This window comes from Sinohyriopsis cumingii, chromosome 8 (genome assembly GCF_028554795.1).
Source record: "Sinohyriopsis cumingii isolate HCF-2022 chromosome 8, ASM2855479v2, whole genome shotgun sequence".
Taxonomy (NCBI): Eukaryota; Metazoa; Mollusca; class Bivalvia; order Unionida; family Unionidae; genus Sinohyriopsis; species Sinohyriopsis cumingii.
The window spans coordinates 11,424,496-11,446,368 of NC_142968.1; the positions used below are offsets into that span (position 1 = coordinate 11,424,496).

Below are 21,873 nucleotides of genomic sequence, written 5' to 3' on the forward strand. Positions count from 1 at the left end.
AGATTCAGTTTGTACATGGATAAAGGACTTAACCTTGGACGCACATATGTCCCAATTATCGTTATTGTTATTATCGTATTGAGTTAAGCGCCAATTTTCAGTTCATGATAGGGTATTCATGACGACATGGGTAACTCGTGGAGGAAGAATCAGGGACAGCCTCAGAAATAATCACCAACCCAGGGGAAGTAATTGTAAAGCTTGCTCACCTGCACACACTGAACGAGCTCGAGACTCGAACCCGCGTGGACAAAGGTGAGATGGCAGTGATCGTTAAAGGTTAGCGCTCTAGCCCCCCCCCCCCCAACCGCTCCGGTGGCCTAGCGGTTAGAGCGTCCACCTTGGATGAGGGAGGTCGTAATTTCGATCACCGGCCGAGTCATACCAAAGACTTACAAAATTGATATTAACAGCTGCTAGACATCACTATAAGCTGCCACACTGCAGATACAGATATCGTAGCGATATGACTGAAAAATTGTTAAAGCTACGTTGAAAATCCAATTCACACACACACACGCGCGCGCGCACCGTGCTCATTCACAGGGCCTTGAATTGCATAGAAAAGCAAAATGTTTCGACCAGAAATTGCTTTAGTTTTGTCTACTTGGAACTTTGTTGTATAAATTTTATCTTTCAGATTTTAATTTTTACATTTTAGACTCTCTGTCATCTTAATACCATCGGTGCCAACATTCAAATCAGTCGTAACAGTGTTCAAGTTGTCGCATGTAGCGGTCAGTTGGTCAATTTTCGTATTAAGTATTGTAAAATTATTACTCATTTTGCTCAGCTCTATGGTTATATTTCTAGAGATTTGCTAATATCTGACGGTCCACGAATGTTATTCATCGCTTTGATTGAGGAGGCTTGTTTGTCACACGTAAACCTCCAGCATCAGACACAAAATTATGGCTGTCTCTCAGTGTAGCCCGTACAATCAGCAGCGGGCCCCTGAATAGTAAGCTTCTACCGAAAGCTCCCAGGGTGCATGTAAGAGGCAGCACTAAACTCTCAAGAGAGGGAAGGATGAAGTAAGAAAATTGGTACAGAAGGGGATTGGAAAAGAGGAGTACAAGAAGTAACACAGGAAGGGTGCAGGAGTATGAGAGATAGTACAAGAAGCGGCACATGAATAATGCAGGAGGGAAGAATAACGGAGAATAGAAGAAAAGAGAGCGAATACAAATAAGTACAAGGAACCACTAACTGAAAGGAGACTCTCTCACATTAGGACATTAAATATCATGTTATGGAACAAAGGAGGCTTTTGTTAACAGGCCAAAGTAATGTAATAATTTATACGTTAAGTGTAATTGGAAGATTTATATCCAGAAATTGCTTGAATAGTTTATTATTATTAATATTGATTAAATTGGTATATATTCTACCTTGAGTTGTTCGTGCACTTCAGATGTCGGCATTGCTGACTGGGGACACGTGAATCGTTAAATATCTGAATGTCCACCATTCTGGCGTATTTCTCCAATACTGTACAGGGATTGCCATAGGTACCGATTTTCACGTTCGTATTGACATTCCCACCTGCAGATAATCAAAAGCATATAATACGTGACAGAAATGATAAAATTGACCTTAAAATATTGTAGTGTGCCACCATCCAATATTTGTCAGGTCAGGATGAATGGACGGAAGAGATGGAAGAATGGATAAATATACAATGGAGGTATTAACTGGGTGATGTGTTTCAAAAGGGACTACTATTCCATGACTTCGTTAACTATGGGAAAGGCAAGCAAAGATAAAAATGTCTCAGATTTCTATTGAACTTATTAAATTGAAGAGATAAATTGGAACATATATGTTAGAATGTCTGCTTGCACATAGATCACCAGAATTGTGTGTGTGATTTGGATTTTAAACGTAGCTTTAATAAATTTTAGTCATATCGCTATGATGTCTGCAGTTGACACTTTATAGTGATGTTTAGCACTGGGGCATCATGCCGCATACGTGCAGCACCATGTCCCACCCAGTCACATTATCCTGACACCAGGCCAACCTCTCACTGCTGAGCGCCGAAAGAGGCAGCTGCCATTACCATTTTTATAAGCCTTTGGTATGACTCGGCCGAAGTTCGAACCCGCGACCTTCCACATCCGAAAATTGAGATCAACAAAACGGCTTTCTCTTGAAAGTTTGAAATAAGACTACCTGCTTGTGTACAAATCAAAGAACTGACAAGCTCAATACTAGCCATGTTTTCATCCAAATGAATACCGTTAATGGAAGCCAACGCATCCAACAACACTTAAACAATAGTATGATCACAAATATAACGCATGTGCAGATCAATCACTTCCGCTCTAAAACACTGTAGACGCTAAGTCTTGTGCAACCTAAAGCGTTCAGTTTTGAGTACGAGGTCTTCCAATGGCAGCATATCCCTTCTGAAGTGTTTTGAATGAGAATTAAAGGAAAACGTCTCTAACAGCAAATATGACGGCCGGTAGTTAATTTAAATTGTGTATGTACGGTCAAACACTATCCAGGCCCTCTAGATGAGTATCGTAAAGTTATTGGAGCAGAAAATAGTAACTATGCCCTTACAACCTGCCATGTTAATTACTCAGTTACAGCAATAACAAAATAAATTTTTGTAGATAAAGACCGTTCTAAACAAAACTTCGACTTTGATGATTTGTGAACGTTAAAAGTATCAACAGATGTCGCGTGCAGACGACACTGTAATTACTGAATATTTAAATAAAATATCTATCCCGTGCCACACTAGTCCCGGAAAATAGGTACTAATGTTTACACGATACAGTATCATACGATATCTAAACCACGCTACTGACATGTGTGCTAAATAGATTTTAAGAAGAAAAACAGTGATTGCGTGAGCAATTTGATTTTTTATATCGTGGTTTCCTTTGCTATAAATACTATCTAGATACGTGCTAGAAATGAGCCAAATAGTTCGATTTCTGAAACCGTCACGTGTAAGACTTTATTTTTGTGCTTACAGCCATTTTAATGAACGTTTGTCAATAGGTTCAATAAACTGAATGAAATCAGACACTGTTGACCTGGGTGTGAGTCTATTTACACAAAAGGTATCTTTTATTATTGGAATCTGTACTGCGAGTATCGTGCTGATACGTAACCACACCCATGTAATAAATTTGCGAACTTTGACCCACGTTTACCATTTCTTTGCAAATATACCTTAATGCGTAATTGAAAAACAAACAATCGCAAACAACAATATATTTCTGTCCATATCGTCATATGCACGTGGTTGTAAGAACGATTATCTCGCCTTTTTAGGCATATACTAGAAATGACAGTTTCAAAAGGACCTCACTTACACTAAAAACTCCTGGACTGTGCTACTGTGTGCATAACATCTAAGTTTTAAAAGAATGGGACTCGATGTGATAAACGGAAACCCAAACACAAGCTGTTAGACATAAATGTTCATATACTGTGAATAGCTACCTACCTACTTATCTACTGGTTTACCAAGCTACTGACCGACCAGAATATATATCCTTAAACGGGGTCAGGCCTCCAATCAGACAGACAGACGGTAAATATAATGATGCATACATGCTTACACAGGTTGGTAGATATATTTATAGACATGTTTTAACAATAAAGCCTAATAAATCTATTGTCGGTAAATATTAGATTGCAAATATCACTGATTTATCTATCGTTCTCGAAATTGACTGTCATGTGAGTTACACTTGCTGCTTAATAATATTATGTTTAATGACGAGTTTTTCTTCTTAAGAATTTGTATCGTTTGTCATGGAGTGTTACATGTATACAATACGGTATGGGTAACACATAACAACAACAGGCCATATAGTTCAGTCACTGACAATTTTGGTGATTCATGTAGAAAACTAATACAACAAAATAGTTCTTGACGTCTACTTTTTACTATTTGGAATTCGTTTTTGGCATGTGTTTATGCAGTCTCGCTGATTGCATGAATGTATACTAGCGGGTTTGCAGTTTACACAATTTAGGATATGTAGACCCTGATGTGGAGAGAGAGAGAGAGAGAGAGAGAGAGAGAGAGAGAAGGGGACGGGGAATAAATTACATAGGCCTAAATATGTAAATACAGTTTTGCATGACATATATTAGAGCATTTGGATTTCTCGAACGGGGAAAAAGCAGTTACAAAAGTAATATCGTAATTATGACGATGAAAGTAGTATCGCCCCTTTGGCGATATAATTTTTTTTTCTACTGATATATTTCAGTATCTCACTATACATTATATAATAAAATCATGATCTTGTGCTTGAATTGTCAGTGAGAAACGAATCATTTGATAAACCATGTAAAGAGCACATCATTACGATACATTGTTTTTCTGTATTTCTATCATTTCTATTACGTGACTATATAACGTCTGATGTCATTGGCATGTAGGTTGCGAGATTTGTAGTCATGTGACACGGAATGCAAATTTCAGCAACACGTACGTTCGTCTCGCCTGTCATAGGAATAAAGATATGACGAATGCTATGTTCAAGATTTTGAAGCAAATAAATCATATTCCTATCGATTTCATGCAGGTATATCTCGATGAAAGGTCGTTCAAGTTTGCTGGGCCGGCTATATATATGCATTTAGCATTGAATATATTTTCTATGGAGTATTGAATAAGTAGTGTATGCGTATTGAATATGTTTCTTACATGCACTGAATATTTATTTTATATGCATTTAGCATTCAATATATCTTTAATATGCATGGAGCGTTGAATGTGTCTTGTGTCTGCATTTAATATATCTTGCATATGTCTTGTATACACATTGAATATTTCTTGTATACACATTGAATATTTCTTGTATACACATTGAATATTTCTTTTATATGCATTGAAACAGAGAAAATTTAATAGATACATATTGATATCTAGCACAAATTATCCTTTCTCGTTGTTACATTGTAATTTGTGTATATAATAGTTTGTGTTTTGGGCCTATGGTCAACATTAATTGAAGAAAGCCATATATTCCAATCAACAATAAGCACTACATTTATAGCTTGGAGCTGTAGAAATGGTTTCACTGGGAGTGAAGTAACGATTTTATCCGAATGGCTATCGAAGTGCCAAATCACAAATGAACAAAGCCATCTTAATTTGGCCTAGAAAACTATCGATGTGTGCAAGGTCTTTCATCATTTACAAACCGGAATGAAGTGCTACACCACATTGAAAAGGCCACAGAACTGTAAAGTACACCACAGTGAAAAGGCCACATAACTTGTAAAGTAACATAGTTTGAAAGGACATTACAGTATTAAACATTGTGCTAGGACTTTCTTCAGCATGGGTCACTTTTGTTATAGTTGTCCATTCTTTGCCTTGCACACCTTTTCCCTAACAAAAGTCACTTTCGTTACAGTTGTACATACTATACCGTAGCACACTTTTTCTTAGGTCGTTCTTCAGCAAGTGTTACTTTTCTTATAGTTGTGCTTACATTACCGTAGCACACTTTTTATAGGGCGTTCTTTAGCAAGGGTTACATTTTGTTACAGTTGTACATAGTTTACCGTATCACAATTTTTCTTGGGGCGTTCTTTAGGAAGGGTCACATTTCTTACAGCTGTGCATACTTTACCGTAGCACACTTTTTCTTAGGGCGTTCTTTAGCAAGGGTTACTTTTGTTACAGTTGTACATTACCGTAGCATCCTTTTTCGTAGCGCGTTCTTTAGCAAAGGTAACTTTTGTTAGAGTTGTACATACATTACCGTAGGGAACATTTTCTTAGGGCGTTCTTTAGCAAAGGTCACTTTTTTTACAGTTAATTGTACTTTAAAGCATCTTTCGTCAGAGTGCAATACAGTACAGCAAAATTTAACAGTGAAATACATTCTCGTTATTTTAAGCCAAATTTTGAATATGTTGAGTCAATCACTAACAATGTTACAACAGTTCATAAATACATTAATCTATCCTGTAATGTATCGACCCATTGGTCCATCCATCCTAGCAAAAAATTGTTTTAGATATAATAGCAAAATTCTTTCGAACGACAAAAATTAAAAAAACAAAAGAAGTAAAGAAACGAATGCTGCTACTACTACTGCTGCGGCTTCTAGTATTACTCCAAACTGGAGAATACTTTTAATAAGCTACTGTTTTATTTTAAATCCTCACGATTCTATTATTGTATATGCTACTGACAAGGTTTTAGAAATAAATATAGTTTAAACCAATAATAATAATAATAATAGCAATAACAATAAACAACAACTACCATTAATATTACTACTCAAAAGAAGACTTTTCATCTTTCTCCTTCTACATTTATTTTATAATTAAATATGAAAAAGGAAGTTACAGGAAAAATCTATGGATATGATTGGTTTCTTTTATTGGACATTTATCAGCCTCGTACTTAGGTAAATTATAAATGGTGCTTGCATATAATGGTAATGCAAGTATTGAGTTCAAACGTGTAAAGACAAGAGTATCTACTGCGTGTTTGGCACCGCCATATTGCATAGATACAATGTATCATCTATATGAAACAATCAGTGTGTCTTCGAATGGTTCGTTGGGTCAGCAGGAATCACTTGAATAATCTTTTAAAGACATCATTCGTGCTTTGAATGTAAAAAGTGATCACTGGAATCATCTCTCAAAAACATCAGTCATGCTTAAGACGTGTTCGATAATATGCTGTATTCATTGCAGCTAACAACCATGTTTGCTTCTAACTCATATGTGCCTTTTGTTTTACCAATGAGAAAAAAGTTTGTTTTGCCAAAGGTGGCATAGTTATTTTGCTAAAGAGGACTTGAATTATGGAATATTTCCAATCAGAGTGCAATGAAAGCAAACGATGTAATCGCAGGCATTATATCTTGAAAACATCAACCACGTTTTGTCTCTATGCTGTGATCCCTGGAATTATCTCTTAAAAACATCAACCACGTTTTGTCTCTATGCTGTGATCCCTGGAATTATCTCTTGAAAACATCAACCACGTTTTGTCTCTATGTTATGATCCCCTGGATTATATCTTGAAAACATTTGTTTGTATGCTGTGATCGCTGGAATCATCACTTGAACACATCATTCATGATTTAAATGTACAATTTGATCACTGGAATCATCTCTTTAAAACATTAAGCATTCTTTCAATGCATAAAGGAATCACAGGAATTATGTATTGAAAACATGAATCATGCTTTAAATGTACAAAGTGAGAGCTGGAATCATCACTTGAAAACATCTACGTGGTTTGAAATTAGTACCCGAATTGTGCACTACTAGTACACTGTAACTACACAAGGGTGAAAGATTTCGTCTAGGTGTAATTGTATCTCTCTTATTACCATGATGAGGCTTGAATGTTGTTTTCTTATCTGTTATGCCTTCATGATCCTAACAGATGTCTAAAAGCATGGTAGTTATAATTTTATTATTGTCTTTCTAAATTTCTAAGAAAGTATATTTTCTAAATCTTTCTCACGGATTATTAAAAATTGTTTAAAGTATGTATACCTTGTTATTACAACAATAATATAGATACATTAATGTATTTTAAATAATTATGTCATTGGTGTCTATGGTACACCTATAAGATAAAAAAAACATATAATGATATGATTACAAAAACAAACACCGTGAATTTAGAAGACATTAAAAAAACATGCTGAGAATATTTAAGGTAGGAAACATTATTAGGTGTTTAAGTTTGTTCTTGATGTCGAAATACGTGAGTTTTGAGAGCTCTCTTGAATGTGATCAATGTGTCTTTCTGTCTAAATTCAGTGGGCAATTCATTCCACGTTGCTGGGTCCTGGTATGCAAAAGAACACTGTCCATATGACTTTATTTTCATAGTGGGAATAATGAGTATACGATTGTCAAAAGAGGAGCGCAAGTATCTTGCTGGTGTGTACACATGGGTGAGGTCGGATAGGTATGTTGAACTAGAGTCCGACAGTGAAACGTAGCACAGAGAAAACATTTTGTGTTTGATTCTGGACCGAATGGATAGCCAGTGCAGGGTACAGAGCAGCGGGGAGGTGTGCTCTGATCGTGGTACTCTAAGTATGATCCAAGCAGCTGTGTTTTGAATTTTTTGAAGTTTCTGGAGCAGATATTGAGATAAACCAGACATAACTGAGTTACAATAGTCCAGTCTTGAAAGTACTAATGAACACACAAGTGTTTTAGTGTCATCAACTGAAAGATATTTGGGAATTGAGCTGATGCTCAATTATATATATATTTTTGTATCTACAACATATGTTTCGTCAACTTCATGTATTGCGACCTTTTGTAGTGGAAAATAATTTTTCAAGCTGGTAAAAATTGAAAATGAGAAAATGGCAAATTAACTAAAATGTAACAAACATATCCTTTGGACTTAATAGGAAACATGTAGTTCAGAATATAATCCACATCGTTGTGTATGAATTCACACACACACACACACACACACACACACACACACACACAACCTTTTGTAAGCATTATATGTATTTTGGGGTTTGAAGTTTCCTTTGCTAAATCAGTTTACCGCTGTTGCGAATCTATGGTCTTAAACTAGGTAAAAGAGCCCAAACCAACTAGGTTTTGTAATCTTCAACAAATAATTTATTTCTTTGAACACAAATGTAATGTAAATTAAAAGAGACTTACAGTCCTTTAAACTAAATCCTAAATGCTTCTATCTTAAGTCCAAAAGTATAAAAATTTTTGAAGAATTCCAGCGCTGTTGCAAATTAATTCCAATATTGAATATGCTGATGTGCCAATAGACTCGCATGTGCTAATGTGCCAATAGTATTGATGTATGTTAATGAGATAATCCAAACTGTCATTGAATGTATTCACAATAATTCCAAAATAGGTGTTTAGTCCTAAATTAAAGATCACTTTGTAATTCCATTAAATAATTTAAAGAAATTAATTAAATCATCTCAACTGAGCAAAACTAAAATTGGTTCCACTATGACTAATGTTAAGATGTTGAATGTTTGATATGGTTACTTCTCTCTTATATAAAAATTGTTACAGTAACAAAATCATGTATGAAGATCATTTTCCCATCAAATTGAACAACATAATCGCGTCTACAAATTTCCAAGGTCAAAAGACCACATAAACAGGTTTACCTTCAAGTAATAACGACATTAATATATAAGCTAAAGTCATAGACAAGAATTATCTATGTAATATGTGGTTCACAAGAAAAGACATTAGTCAGGCAGTTCCAACTCCTACCCTCATTTATTGATAAAGGTCAGTCAATCACACAATACAAGTTAATACACCCATTACATTACATTAAATATACCCATTTGCTATGTAAAACCTGCAAAAAGAGGAAGAGGAAGTTTTTCTTTTAACAGTATCATTTACCATTTTCCAAGATGATGCATATATTTGTAAACTGTTGTGTGTCTGTATGTTTGTTTAGTCTATAAGATTATGTCTCTGTGGATTCCTGAGAGAGTCTTTTTATCAACTTTGGCCATTGGCTATTAGCTACCCCAGTTTATCAAACATAACTTCCCGTGTTACCTGTATACTTTATATTGACCATTGCTAGTAATTGTGGTCCCACGTGTGTTTGTTATTGAACTATCATGTTATTATTAATGTATCCATAATTACTTCTGATGTCAGCTGTCACATGCCGACTATGTCATTATTCCACATACTTTTCATTGTTCCAAAATTGAGTTATACCTTACCCTAAATGCATCCAACGATGTTTATCTACGGTCATCTATTTTTACAAACTGCGTGATGTCTCAAGGGTTAGATAGTATCATGTTGTTAAAGGGGTGGTTTTATATTGGTCTTTTAAAAGGTCAAATGTGAGGCATATTGCTTCAAATGTCTCGTTGTGTTGACCAGAGGTATTGCAACAATGATCATCGTGTAATGTCCCGGTAAAATCGCCGTATTTCAGGCATTCATGGAACTGAAGATGTTTTGCAGGACCTGCTTGTTGGCATGTAGAAGGATAACAATTGTGGTCTGTTAACATCCCATTTTTCTATGCCGCCATGACTTGTGAAAGAGTTGATTTGTTTATTAATGAGTCATAAGCTTTTCTATTCAAATATCTTCGGCCTTAATGCTGTTACATCTCTATGTAAGTCTGTGTGTGTGTGTGTTTTTGGATTTTTAACGTAGCTTTAATAATTTATGTCATATCGCTACGATTTATGCAGGGTGACACTTTATAGTGATGTATAGCACTGGGGCAGCATGCCGTAGACATGTTGAATGATGTCACACCCAGTGATATTGTCCTGACACCAGGCCAACATATCATTACTGGGCGCCAAGAGAGGCAGATGCTAGTACCATTTTCATAAGCTTTTGGTATGACGGCCGACGTTCGAACCCGCGACCTCCCACATCCGAAAATTGAGATCTACCAAACGGCTTTCACTTGAAGGTTTGAAGTGAGACTACTTGTATGAGTACAAATCAAAGACCTCACAAGTTCAATACTTGCACAATGTTTTCATTCAAATGAATATCATCAATGGAAGCCAACTTATCCATCATCACTTAAACAATCATATGATCACAAACACAACGAATGTCCAGATCAAACACTTGCGCTCTAAAATCTATTTCTGTCAAAACTCAGTTCTAGAGTCTAAAAGCCAATCAACCCTCGAAAAAACACAGACAAGTAAAACAATTACCGTGACAAACACTAGTACCCCCTGAAAAGTAAAACCAAAACCAGAAACTCCTTAAAGCAGGCAGCCACACAACGGTCGCAAATAAACACGATCAAACTCAAAACCCAAAACACCTCATAAAACTAACAATATTTATTACGCTCTTAGCTGAAGCAGTTTGATGGGTGAAATACTCAAGAAACATCCGGGTCAATTGTCAATTAAGGAAACACATGAAAAATGCAACCATTTAAAGTCGAAATCTTGAAGCATATAATAGTCACGGAGTACAACAGTACTACCCCACAATAACGCGGTAATCTGGTTTACGGACAGAAAGTCACATGACTAAACGTCATAAGATAAGATGTCACAGGACAAAGAGCCACAACGTATAGTTTGATTGTTATGACGAACAGTATTACCCCACAATAACGCGGTAATCTGGTTTACGGAAAGAACGTCACAGGACAAAAAGTGTCAAAAGCACACGAGACAAAATGTCACAGGACAAAGAGCCACAATTTATAGTTTGATTGTTATGACGAACATGTCCGACGAATGTTACAGAACAAAATGTCACACTTTGAAACTTTTAATGCCATACAATGGTAAGATTGATACTGATGAAAACATAATATTACACAAAATATATAGCAGTTGTGTTAGACACATCTTTGCTAGCCATGGTTCCGATCTGATAATCCTATCCACACCGTGGTGGATTGAACAGATATATAGGTACTTTGTCCAAGTAAGATATATTGGATTTCATGAGTTGCCACTCTTAGTTTGTAAAGCCAACTAACCAATAGCATGGTGCATTGTACATCAGCCGAAAATAGTGAGGTCAATTGACCAAAATAAGGATACTTTATAAGTTTAACATCGAAAGTATGACTATGGACCAGAGGGAAGCTATTACAATTGTAGCTGAGTGAAAGGTATTTGTGCAAACACGGACCGACACTGAAAAATTGAATATTTATCAGTCCTTTCAAGTCGTGTGTTCCCCTTGTCTCAATCATGTTGTGAAAATTTGAACAACTTAATTTTGATGGATGCGGAGGCTACATTCACAGACCCGAAGCATATACATATCTGCTCGATACGACCAGGTGTAGATAGGGATATCAAATCGAAACCTAGGCGAGCAAATCTCTGTTAGACAGGAAGGTGTAGTTTTACAATAATGTAGCATTTTATAATTTGGTTTGCTTGTCTTTTACTCAAAACATAACAAAATCAGTCGTTACATTGTAAGTAATGTTCAGCATGAGTAGATAGCAGTGTAAACCCAAGTCCGCAGTCGCATATAGAAACTTTCCAGATGATGTCATATACTTTTATAATTACCTCCCTTTTAATTACTGTCTGCATCATTTGGGTTATCTTCCATAGCAAATGTATTGGAACCATTACCTGCGTTAAAATTTGATTGATTTCGAGACATCTGTGTGTATTGAGATAAAAGAATAATTTTGTAAATAACAAATAGTATCTGCAGTATAAATCATTTATTTATAGTCATATCTCATAAGACCAATATTTGAAGAATTCCTTTAAATATTGTCAAAGATTCGGTTGACCAATAAAGGTAGCAGACACCTTTCCCACAAGGGAGGAAAACCTGACTGGAACTGAAAAGAGTCTATTGAAACGATAGACCAGGGTCCATTCCTTCCTGTTCTAATTATGTACTATCAATATAACGTAAAATCAGAGTTATTATGTGATAAGTCAGTATATATGGTATTGTTTGACAGTCAGCATTACATATATAAATCATATATATTAAGGTTTTCTTTTGACGAAGTAAAACATTGTAGATGTTTGGGGCTACAAAAAGCGTTCAGTGTTGAGTACGAGGTCCTCCAATAGCAACATATCCCTTTTGAAGTGTTTTGAATGAGAATTAAAGAAAAACGACTGTAACAGCAAATATGACGGCCGGTAGTTAATTCAAATGTTGTGTGGACGGTCAAACACTATTCAAGCGCTCTAGATTACTATCGTAAAGTTATTAGAGCAGAAAATGGTAACATATGCCCTTAAAACCTGTCCTGTATATTACTCAATTACAGCAATAACAAAATGAAATTATTGTAGATAAAGACCGGTGTAAACTAATCTCGGACTTTGATGACGTGTGAACGTTAGAAGTATCCATAGATGTCGCGTGCAGACGACACTGTAATTTCTGAATATTTAAATAAAATATCTGTCCTGTGCTAAACCACTCCAGGAAAATAAGTACTAATGTTTACATGACACAGTTTCATACAATATCTAAACCACGCTACTGACATGTATGCTAAATTGTTTTTAAAGAGGATAACAGAGAAACAGTGATTGCATGAGCTATTTGATTTGTTATATCGTGGTTTTCCTTACTATAAATACTATCTTGATACGTGTTAGAAATGAGCCAAATAGTTCGATTTCTGATACCGTCACGTGTAAGACTTTATTTTTATGTGCTTACAGCCATGCTAATGAACTTCGTCAATAGGTTTAATAAACTGAATGAAATCAGAATCTGTTGACGGTGTGAGCCTATTTACACAAAAGGTACCTTTGATTATTGGAAGATGTATTGCCAGTATCGTCCTGAAACGTAACCACACCCAAGACATAAATTTACGAACTTTGTCCCATGTTCACCGTTTTTTTGCAAATATACCCTAATGCGTAATTGAAAAACAAACCATCGTAAACAAGAATTTTTCTGTCCATACCGTCATATGCACGTGGTTGTTAAAACGAATATCTCCCTATTATATGCATATAGTGGCAATGACAGTTTGAAAAGTACCTCACCTATACAATAAACTCCTGGACTGTGTTTACTGCGTGCATAACATCTAAGTTTTAAAAGATACGTCCAACCTTTGTGCTATTCACGTGCTAGTGTGCCTGTGTGCTAGTCACGTCCACGTGCTGTTATGAATAGGGCTCACTCTGATAAAAGGAAACTCAAAAACAAGCTGTTAGACATAAATGCTCATATACTGTGAATACCTACCTACATAATTAACTACTGGTTTACCAAGCTACTGACCGACCAGAATATATATCCTTAAATGGAGTCAGACCACTAATCAGACAGACAGACTGTAAATTAAATATAAAGATGCATAAATGCTTGCACAGGTTGGTAGATATATTTATAGACACGTTCAAATAATTGAACGTAATAAATCGATTGTTGTTAAACATTAGCTTGTAATCATCATTGATTTCTCCTGCGTTCTCGAAATTGACTGTAACATGAGTTATACTTGCTTGTTAAAAATAATATTAGGCTTTTATCACGAGTTTTTGTATCGTTTGTCAATTCATTGTTACTGGATTACAATATGGCTAGGGTGTCGTGTAACAAACACAGGCCATATAGCTTAGTCACTGACAGTTTTTGTGATTCACGTAGAAAACTAATTATAGTACTTGACGTCTACTTTTTAATATTTGGAGTTCGTTTTTATGCGTGTCTTTATGCAGTCTCACTAACTGCATGAATGTACATTAGCGAGTTTGCAGTTTACACAATTTAGGATCTGTATACCCTAATGTGGAGAGAGAGAGAGAGAGAGAGGATACATTAAATAGGCCTAAATGTGTAAATACAGTTCTTTAGCAAGGGTCACACTTTTGTACAGTTAATTGTACTTTAAATTATGTACAGTTAATTGTACTTTAAAGTATGTACAGTTAATTGTACTTTAAATTATGTTTCTTATGAGTGCTATACAGTATAACAAAATTTAACAGTATAATACATTCTCGTCATTTTAAGCCAAATTTTGAATATTTTGAGTCATTCACTAACAATGTCCATCCATCCTACCAATAACAATTTGTTTAAGATATAACTGTACAATTCTTTCGAACGACAAAAAATGTAAAGAAACAACTGCCACTACTACTACTGCTGTGGTTTCTAGTATTGCTCCCAACCGGAGAATACTTTTAATAAGCTAATGTTTTATTATAAATATTCTAAATTCTATTATTGTATTTGCAACTGGCAAGGTTTTAGAAATGAGTATGGTTTAAACGAATAATAATAATAATAATAATAATAATAGCAATAACAATAAACAACAACTACCGTTACTATTACTACTCAAAAGAATACTTTTAACTATTCTCCATCTACATTTATTTTATGATTAAATATGATAAAGGTAGTTACAGGAAAAATCTATGGATATTATTGGTCTCTATTATTTGACAGTTATCGACCTCGTACTTAGGTAAATTATAAATGGTGCTTGCAGATAATGGTAATGCAAGTATTGAGTTCAAACGTGTAAAGACAAGAGTATCTACTGTTTGTTTGGCACCGCCATTTTGCACAGATAAAATGTATCATCTATATGAAACCATCAGTGTATCTTCGAATGGTTCGTTGGGTCAGGAGGTCGGTTTGTGTTCGATAATATGCTTCATTCATTGCAGCTAACAACCATGTTTGCTTTTAACTCATATGTGCCTTTTGTTTTACCAACGAGAAATTAGTTTGTTTTGCCAAAGGTGACTTAGTTTATTTTGCTGAAGAGGACTTGTGTTAGTGAATATTTCCAATCAGAGTGTAATGAAAGCAAACGATGTAATAGCAGGCATTATCTCTTGAAAACATCAGCCATGTTTTGTCTCTATGCTATGATCCTCTGGATTATCTCTTGAAAACATTTGTTTGTATGCTGTGATCGATGAAATTATCTCTTGAAAACATTAACTGTACTTTAAATGTACAAAGTGATCACTGGAATTATCTCTTGAAAATATCATTCATTCTTTGAATGTATAAAGGAATCACTGAAATCATCACTTGAGGACATCTGCGTGGTTTGAAATTAGTACCCTAATTGTGCGTTACTAGTAAACTTTAACTACACAAGGGTGAAAGATTTTGTCTTGGTGTAATTGTATCTCTCTCATTATCATGGTGAGGCTTAAAAGTTATTTCAATAATTCACTTTTTAATTTTTAATATTATAAGATTACCATAGTAACTGTGCAAATGTTATCTCACTTTTTTTAAATAGGTGTAGCTAATCTTCTCGACAAAACTAACATAAATTTTGAGGTATCAAATATAACTTTACATTGTATAATGTCTTATTTGGCATCATCAAAACGCATGAATATTAATTGTCCAACAAATTTTTATCGAATATTCTGTTACATACTGGTTTGGTATAATTATTCATAAAGTGGAATTTCCAATCCTGCTGAATGCTGCGTACTATATTATTGCCGTTAGTGTAAAGATAAAATATAGATAATTCATTTTCTCTTTTCTATTATTTATGTTAGATAATACAAACAGGATGCAGTTCTGAGCCCTATGACCGATCTTGTCTTGCATTATCTGTAGACTTACAAATCTGATGTATGATTCCAAGGATTACTTTTGTCATCAGAATGCTAAGACCTTTTCTGTGAAGTTCGGCTATTCCGGATCGAGGGGCTACATAAAGGACTTTCGGGAAGCAACACAAACTGTACTGATAATTCTGTTCTCGTCGTTTCACGTTATGCTTTACTGATTTTAAACTCTTTTCTTATCTGTTATGCCACTATGATCATCATAAATGTCTAAAAGCATGGTAGTTATCATTTTATTCTTGTCTTTCTCAATTTCTAAGAAAGTATTTTCTTTCTAAATCTTTCTCACGGATTGTTTAAAATTGTTAATGATATGTATATCTTGCTATTACAACAATAATGTGGTAGCATCAATGTATTTTCAATAATTTTGTCATTTGTTTTTATGCTTGTGTGTGTATATATAATTTGGCTTCTGTAACATATTTTTCGCCAGCTTCATGTAATGCGACCTTTTGTGTTGGAAAAAAATTGGAAATGAGCAAAATGACAAATTAACTTAAACGTAACAAACATATCCTTTAGACATACTAGGAAACCAGTAGTTCAAAATATAATTCAGATCGCTGTGCATGTATTGAAACACACACACACACAAACACACACACACACACTACCTTTCTAATCATTATATGCAATGTGGGTACGTGTGAAAGCTTGCCAGTAGCTTCTCGAGGGTCGGTGGTTCTTTCTGGGGATTTTCCGGGTTCTTCATCCACCTTTAATACTGACCGCCATGTATCGTGAGCTGAAAAATGGCGTTAAACCCTACAACAACAACAACAACAACTAATCAATATATGTATATTTGGGTTTGAAATTTCCATTGCCAAATGAGTTTGCCGTTGTTGCGAATGTATGGTCTAAAAACCAAGTAAAAGAAAAGAGTTCAAACCAACTAGGTTTGTAATCTTCAATCAATAATTAATTTCTTTGAATAAAATGTAATGTAAATTAAGAGTGACCTACCGTACTACTAACTAAATCCTAAACAGTTCTATCTTAAGTCCAAAAGTATAGATCATTTTGCAAATTAATTTCAATATTGAATGTGCTCATGTGCCAATAGTCTCGAATGTACTAATGTGACAACAGTATTGATGTATGATAATGATATAATCAAAACTGTCATTGAATAAAATCACAATAATTCCAGGATAGGTGTTCAGTCCTAAATCAACGATCGATTTGTAATTCCATTGAATAATTTAAATAAAGTAATAAAATCCTCTCAACAGAGCACAACTAAAATGGATTCCACTAAGACTGATGTTAAGATATGGAATGATTAATATTTTTACTTCTCTGTCATAAAAAAATGACACAGTAACAGAATCATGTATGAAGGTCATTTTCCATCAAATTCATAAACAAAATCGCTTCTACAAATTTCCAAGGTTAACAGATTACATACACAGGTTTATTTCCAAGTAATAATAATCTCAATATACAAGCTAAAATCATAGACAAGAATTATCTATGTAATATGTGGTTCACAATACAAACATTAGTCAGGCAGGCCCAACTCGTATCCTCATTTATTGATAAAGGTCAATCGATCACACAATACAAGTTAATATATTCATTACATTACATTAAATATACCCATTGGCTATGTAAAACCTGCAAAAAGAGGAAAAGGAAGTTTTTCTTATAAAAATATCATTTACCATTTTCCAACATGATGCATATATTTGTAAACTGTTGTTTGTGCGTATGTTTGTTTGGTCCATACGATTATATGTCTGTGGATTCCTGAGAGAGTCTATATATCAACTCTGGCCATTGGCTATCAGCTACCCTAGTTTATCAAACAAAACTTCCCGTGTTACCTGTATACTTTATATTAACCATTGCTAGACATTGTGGTCCCGCCTATTTTTGTTATTGAAATAACATGTTATTATTAATGTATCCATAATTACTTCTGATGTCAGCTGTCATATGTTGACTATGTCATTATTCCACATACTTTTCATTGTCCCAAAATTGAGTAACACCTTACCCTAAATACATCCAACGAAGTTTTTCTCCGGTCATCTATTTTTACAAACTGCGTGTGGTCTCTAGGGTTAGATGGTATCGTGTTGCTAAGGGGGTGGTTTTATATTGACCTTTTGAATAATCAAATGTCTGGTATATTGCTTCAAATGTCTCATTGTGTTGACCAGAGGTATTGCAACAATGACCATCGTGTACCGTCCCGGTAAAATCGCCCTATTTCAGGAACTGATGATTTTTTTGCATGACCTGTTTGTTGGCACGTAGAAGGATAACAATTGTTCAGTATATATTCGTGATTGTATGGGATATTGTAATGTCAGATCTCAAAGGTAAATGATTATTTGGATAAAAACGAGTTGTTTCTCAAGCACTTCGAGTTTTGCGCGAATGAGCTTTTCAATAATAAAGCGAAAATTCTCGGCGAGTATAAATTGTCTAAGAATCGAAAACCACTAAATCCGCGTCTGTAGGTCGGTGAATGTTTAGAGTAGCGTTATTAAAGGTTGCTAACAGTACAACATTAGTTTCGCATACTAAGTATGTCAATACCATTCAAATCGACACAGTGTAACAGATCTAACTAAATACAAACTGCAATAAGGTGGTCTGTTTACATCCAATATTTCGATGCCGCCATGATTTGTGAAAGAGTTGAATTGTTTAGGAAGGCGCAGCAGCTTTCCTTTTCGATTATCTTCGGCGCTAATGTTGTTGCCTCCCTCTGACTCTGTAGTTGACTCCGGATATATTTATATGTACATACATGATGTTAGACGATACGCTGCTGGCAGCCTGTATTTTTTATTTGACTCGAAATAAAGATTTTATTCTTCATGAGATAAATCACATCACAAGCACTGACGTTTGAAAGAAATTTTAAATAGTTTTATCATTTTTTAAAACAAACATGTAATGTTTGCTTAAGGACATCTTTCGTGTCTGATCAACATCATTCACAAGCAGTTGTCTCTCTTCGGGGCCATGCGTTATCATGGCATCGTTTACAGAAGTATTTATTCCAACTGGTAGCATGACAGTGAAAAATATGCTTTGAAACCAATCAATGCAACCTCTGATATCAGCTTTATTGTTTGCTATTTGCCCTCGGAAGTTGTTATGCAAAGACGATTAGAACGCAAACGAATGCATCTGAAAAATAAAATAGCACTGGAACGGATAGGTAGTAATGTAAGACTGAGATAATATATATTGAGATATACTGGAAAGAATTGATATTCAGTTTTATTGATATATAGCCACAAGGCCACAATGAAGAGCAAGGCTTTTAAATGGACATACGAATGAACGAACGGAGGTGAAATCTGTATTCTAAAACTATCTTATAATGTGTCTGGATCCAAAGTTTCAGAGGAATTCAAAATAAACTTAATTAATTTAAAAAAATACAATATTGTTGGAATTAAATATTGCAAAATTTCAAAGAGTGGAGTAATTGCGATGCTTTGCTAAGATTTAATGTATGATGTAGATCATTCAGTATTACAATGCATTAGTATTGTTACGACTCCATAGTCATAAACTAAGTAAACGTAGGAAGCAAAACCATCAAGCTTTGCAAAAGTTAACAGAGAATTTAATTATCAATGATATAAAATGAAAATGTGAGAGGAACATGCGTATTATGAAGTGAATCTAGAGGAATCCTAAATGAGTTATATGCAAGTCCAACAGGAAATGTACTTGTCCGCCAAGAATCGTGAAGTTGTCAAAATGGCGTTGTCCAGAACTCCATTAAATAATGCACATAAGTTCTAGACTAATATTATAATTTTAACAAAGGAGCACGTTTTATTTCCTCTGAACAGTCCAAATAATTTTTCTCCCAGATAATATCTAAGTACAACTTAAAACACGTCTGCTGACATGATGTTACAATAATTTTTTTCTCTCAAGTAATATCTAAGTACAAGTTAAAACACGTCTTCTGACATGATGTCACAACAGGAACATAAAAAAGGAATAACTCCAAAACAGGAATGAATCTGATTCCTAATTTCTCTCCGTCCCATTTTTACCTTGATTGAAAAAGAACCTGAAGTTATTATTTGACGATAGCTATATACACTGATGACAATGGCAGAAATTAAAGGGAGTATATGATTGATATGTTATGTTGTGCACTTCAATATGGGCGTTGAAAATAAATACAATGTTTTAAATAAATAACTAAATAAGTAAACAAATAAATAAATAAATACATTGCTTACCTTCTACAAAATCACAATGTACTGAAGTCGAGCTGTTCAGCAATTAGTTAAAATATTGCTTAAGATAATTTTACGAAAGAAATTTTCTTCACCAACTTTTACGTGAAGAATTGCTTCGTAAACTCTAAATCAATCCGTTTCTCAATTCCGAGAGAGAGAGAGAGAGGAGAAAGGAAGTTCAAGTCATTTGATGTAAGTGTCACTCGATGATGAAGACGTGACTACATTCTTGGGGAATTGAAGGTACTCGGGATCGAGCTGCAAAGACAAAGGCTGTTTGAGTTTCTGGCCAGCAAAACTTTATTGAAATACTCAACATATAAACTTGATTTCAATATCAAACTACAACAAGCTCAATTTTCGGATATAAGAAATACATATTAAACTACGATATTCTTTCACTTACCAACATCATACTTGTATAATAACTGCCGTTTAGAATGTAATACAGATAATTAAATATCGAATAAATTCACGATAGCAAAAGAATCTAAAATTCAATATTTCGGACTAATACCGTAATTGAAATATATTTTACTGAATTAATTCTAAAATGTCAGCATATTAAACTCTATTATTTAAAGAGTATTTTATTTCTAAATTAACTATTACTGAGTATGAAGTTGGTAGCGAACGTTGCTTTTACTATAATCAATAATATAATTATAAGTAAATATAAGTTCTTCAAACAATTAAACTTTCTAGTACATTAGGTTAAATAATAGTAAAGAAATATTAAAATGATATAATGTTTAAACATACTGATGTTAGGTTAACATCTTAACACTAAAAATTCTTATAACACTAAAAATTCTTATGACACTAAAAATTCTTATAACACTATAAAGTCTTATGCTATGAAAAACTGTACATAGACGGTTATCTTACCTGCAAAAGACAAAGCCTGCTTGAGCTTCTGGCCCGCAAAACTGATGTCGACCCGCGGCTGGGCTTAATATACCCGCTTTCTTAAGACAACGCCAAATATGGCGCGTTCTTTAGCTCTTGCGTTTGGCCAGAATCTCAAAGCGAGGCTTCATAGTCTCTTACAGATTATTGTCTAGGTCTATGTACATTATTACGTAAGTACTTCTGCAAGATCAGCACATTTGCCCTCCATAAGAATTTTTGGAATCTGTCTAGTTCGCTATTTTTATAACCTGCTGAATATACTCTTTTGTGCTGAGTCTGCGATACAAGTAATATTTTGTATAAGACGGTTCGTACTTGATCATAATAGCGCAATCATTGTTGAATAGTAGGATACGAATAAATGGATTAAATCTCAATATATTTTAGTAGAAGATTACTTTCAGTATGATTTATCAATTTACTTCTAATACAATTTAATCAAAACTTACTCTTAACACAATTTAGAGGAATTTTCAATCTTGTTACTTGTACTCAAAAATTCTGTCCTAATAATAATATCTGGAATAGAGCGCAAACGATCATTTGGAATATATATATATATATATATATATATATATATATATATATATATATATATATATATATATATATATATATATATATATATATATATATATATATATATATATATATATATATATACCAAT

The 21,873-nt window shown here is 34.3% G+C and overlaps 2 long non-coding RNA genes across 2 annotated transcripts; both read left to right on the forward strand.

Moving 5' to 3' along the window:
* The first annotated feature begins 3,266 nt into the window (after positions 1-3,266).
* LOC149792975 (uncharacterized) lies at positions 3,267-5,331 on the forward strand. The gene is made up of 2 exons (XR_016422686.1): positions 3,267-3,588; positions 4,563-5,331. It is a non-coding gene; the product is annotated as an uncharacterized LOC149792975 (long non-coding RNA).
* A 5,863-nt stretch (positions 5,332-11,194) lies between these two features.
* Positions 11,195-16,415, forward strand: LOC149792976 (uncharacterized). Its single transcript, XR_016422687.1, has 2 exons — positions 11,195-13,820; positions 15,990-16,415. It is a non-coding gene; the product is annotated as an uncharacterized LOC149792976 (long non-coding RNA).
* Positions 16,416-21,873: the final 5,458 nt, after the last annotated feature.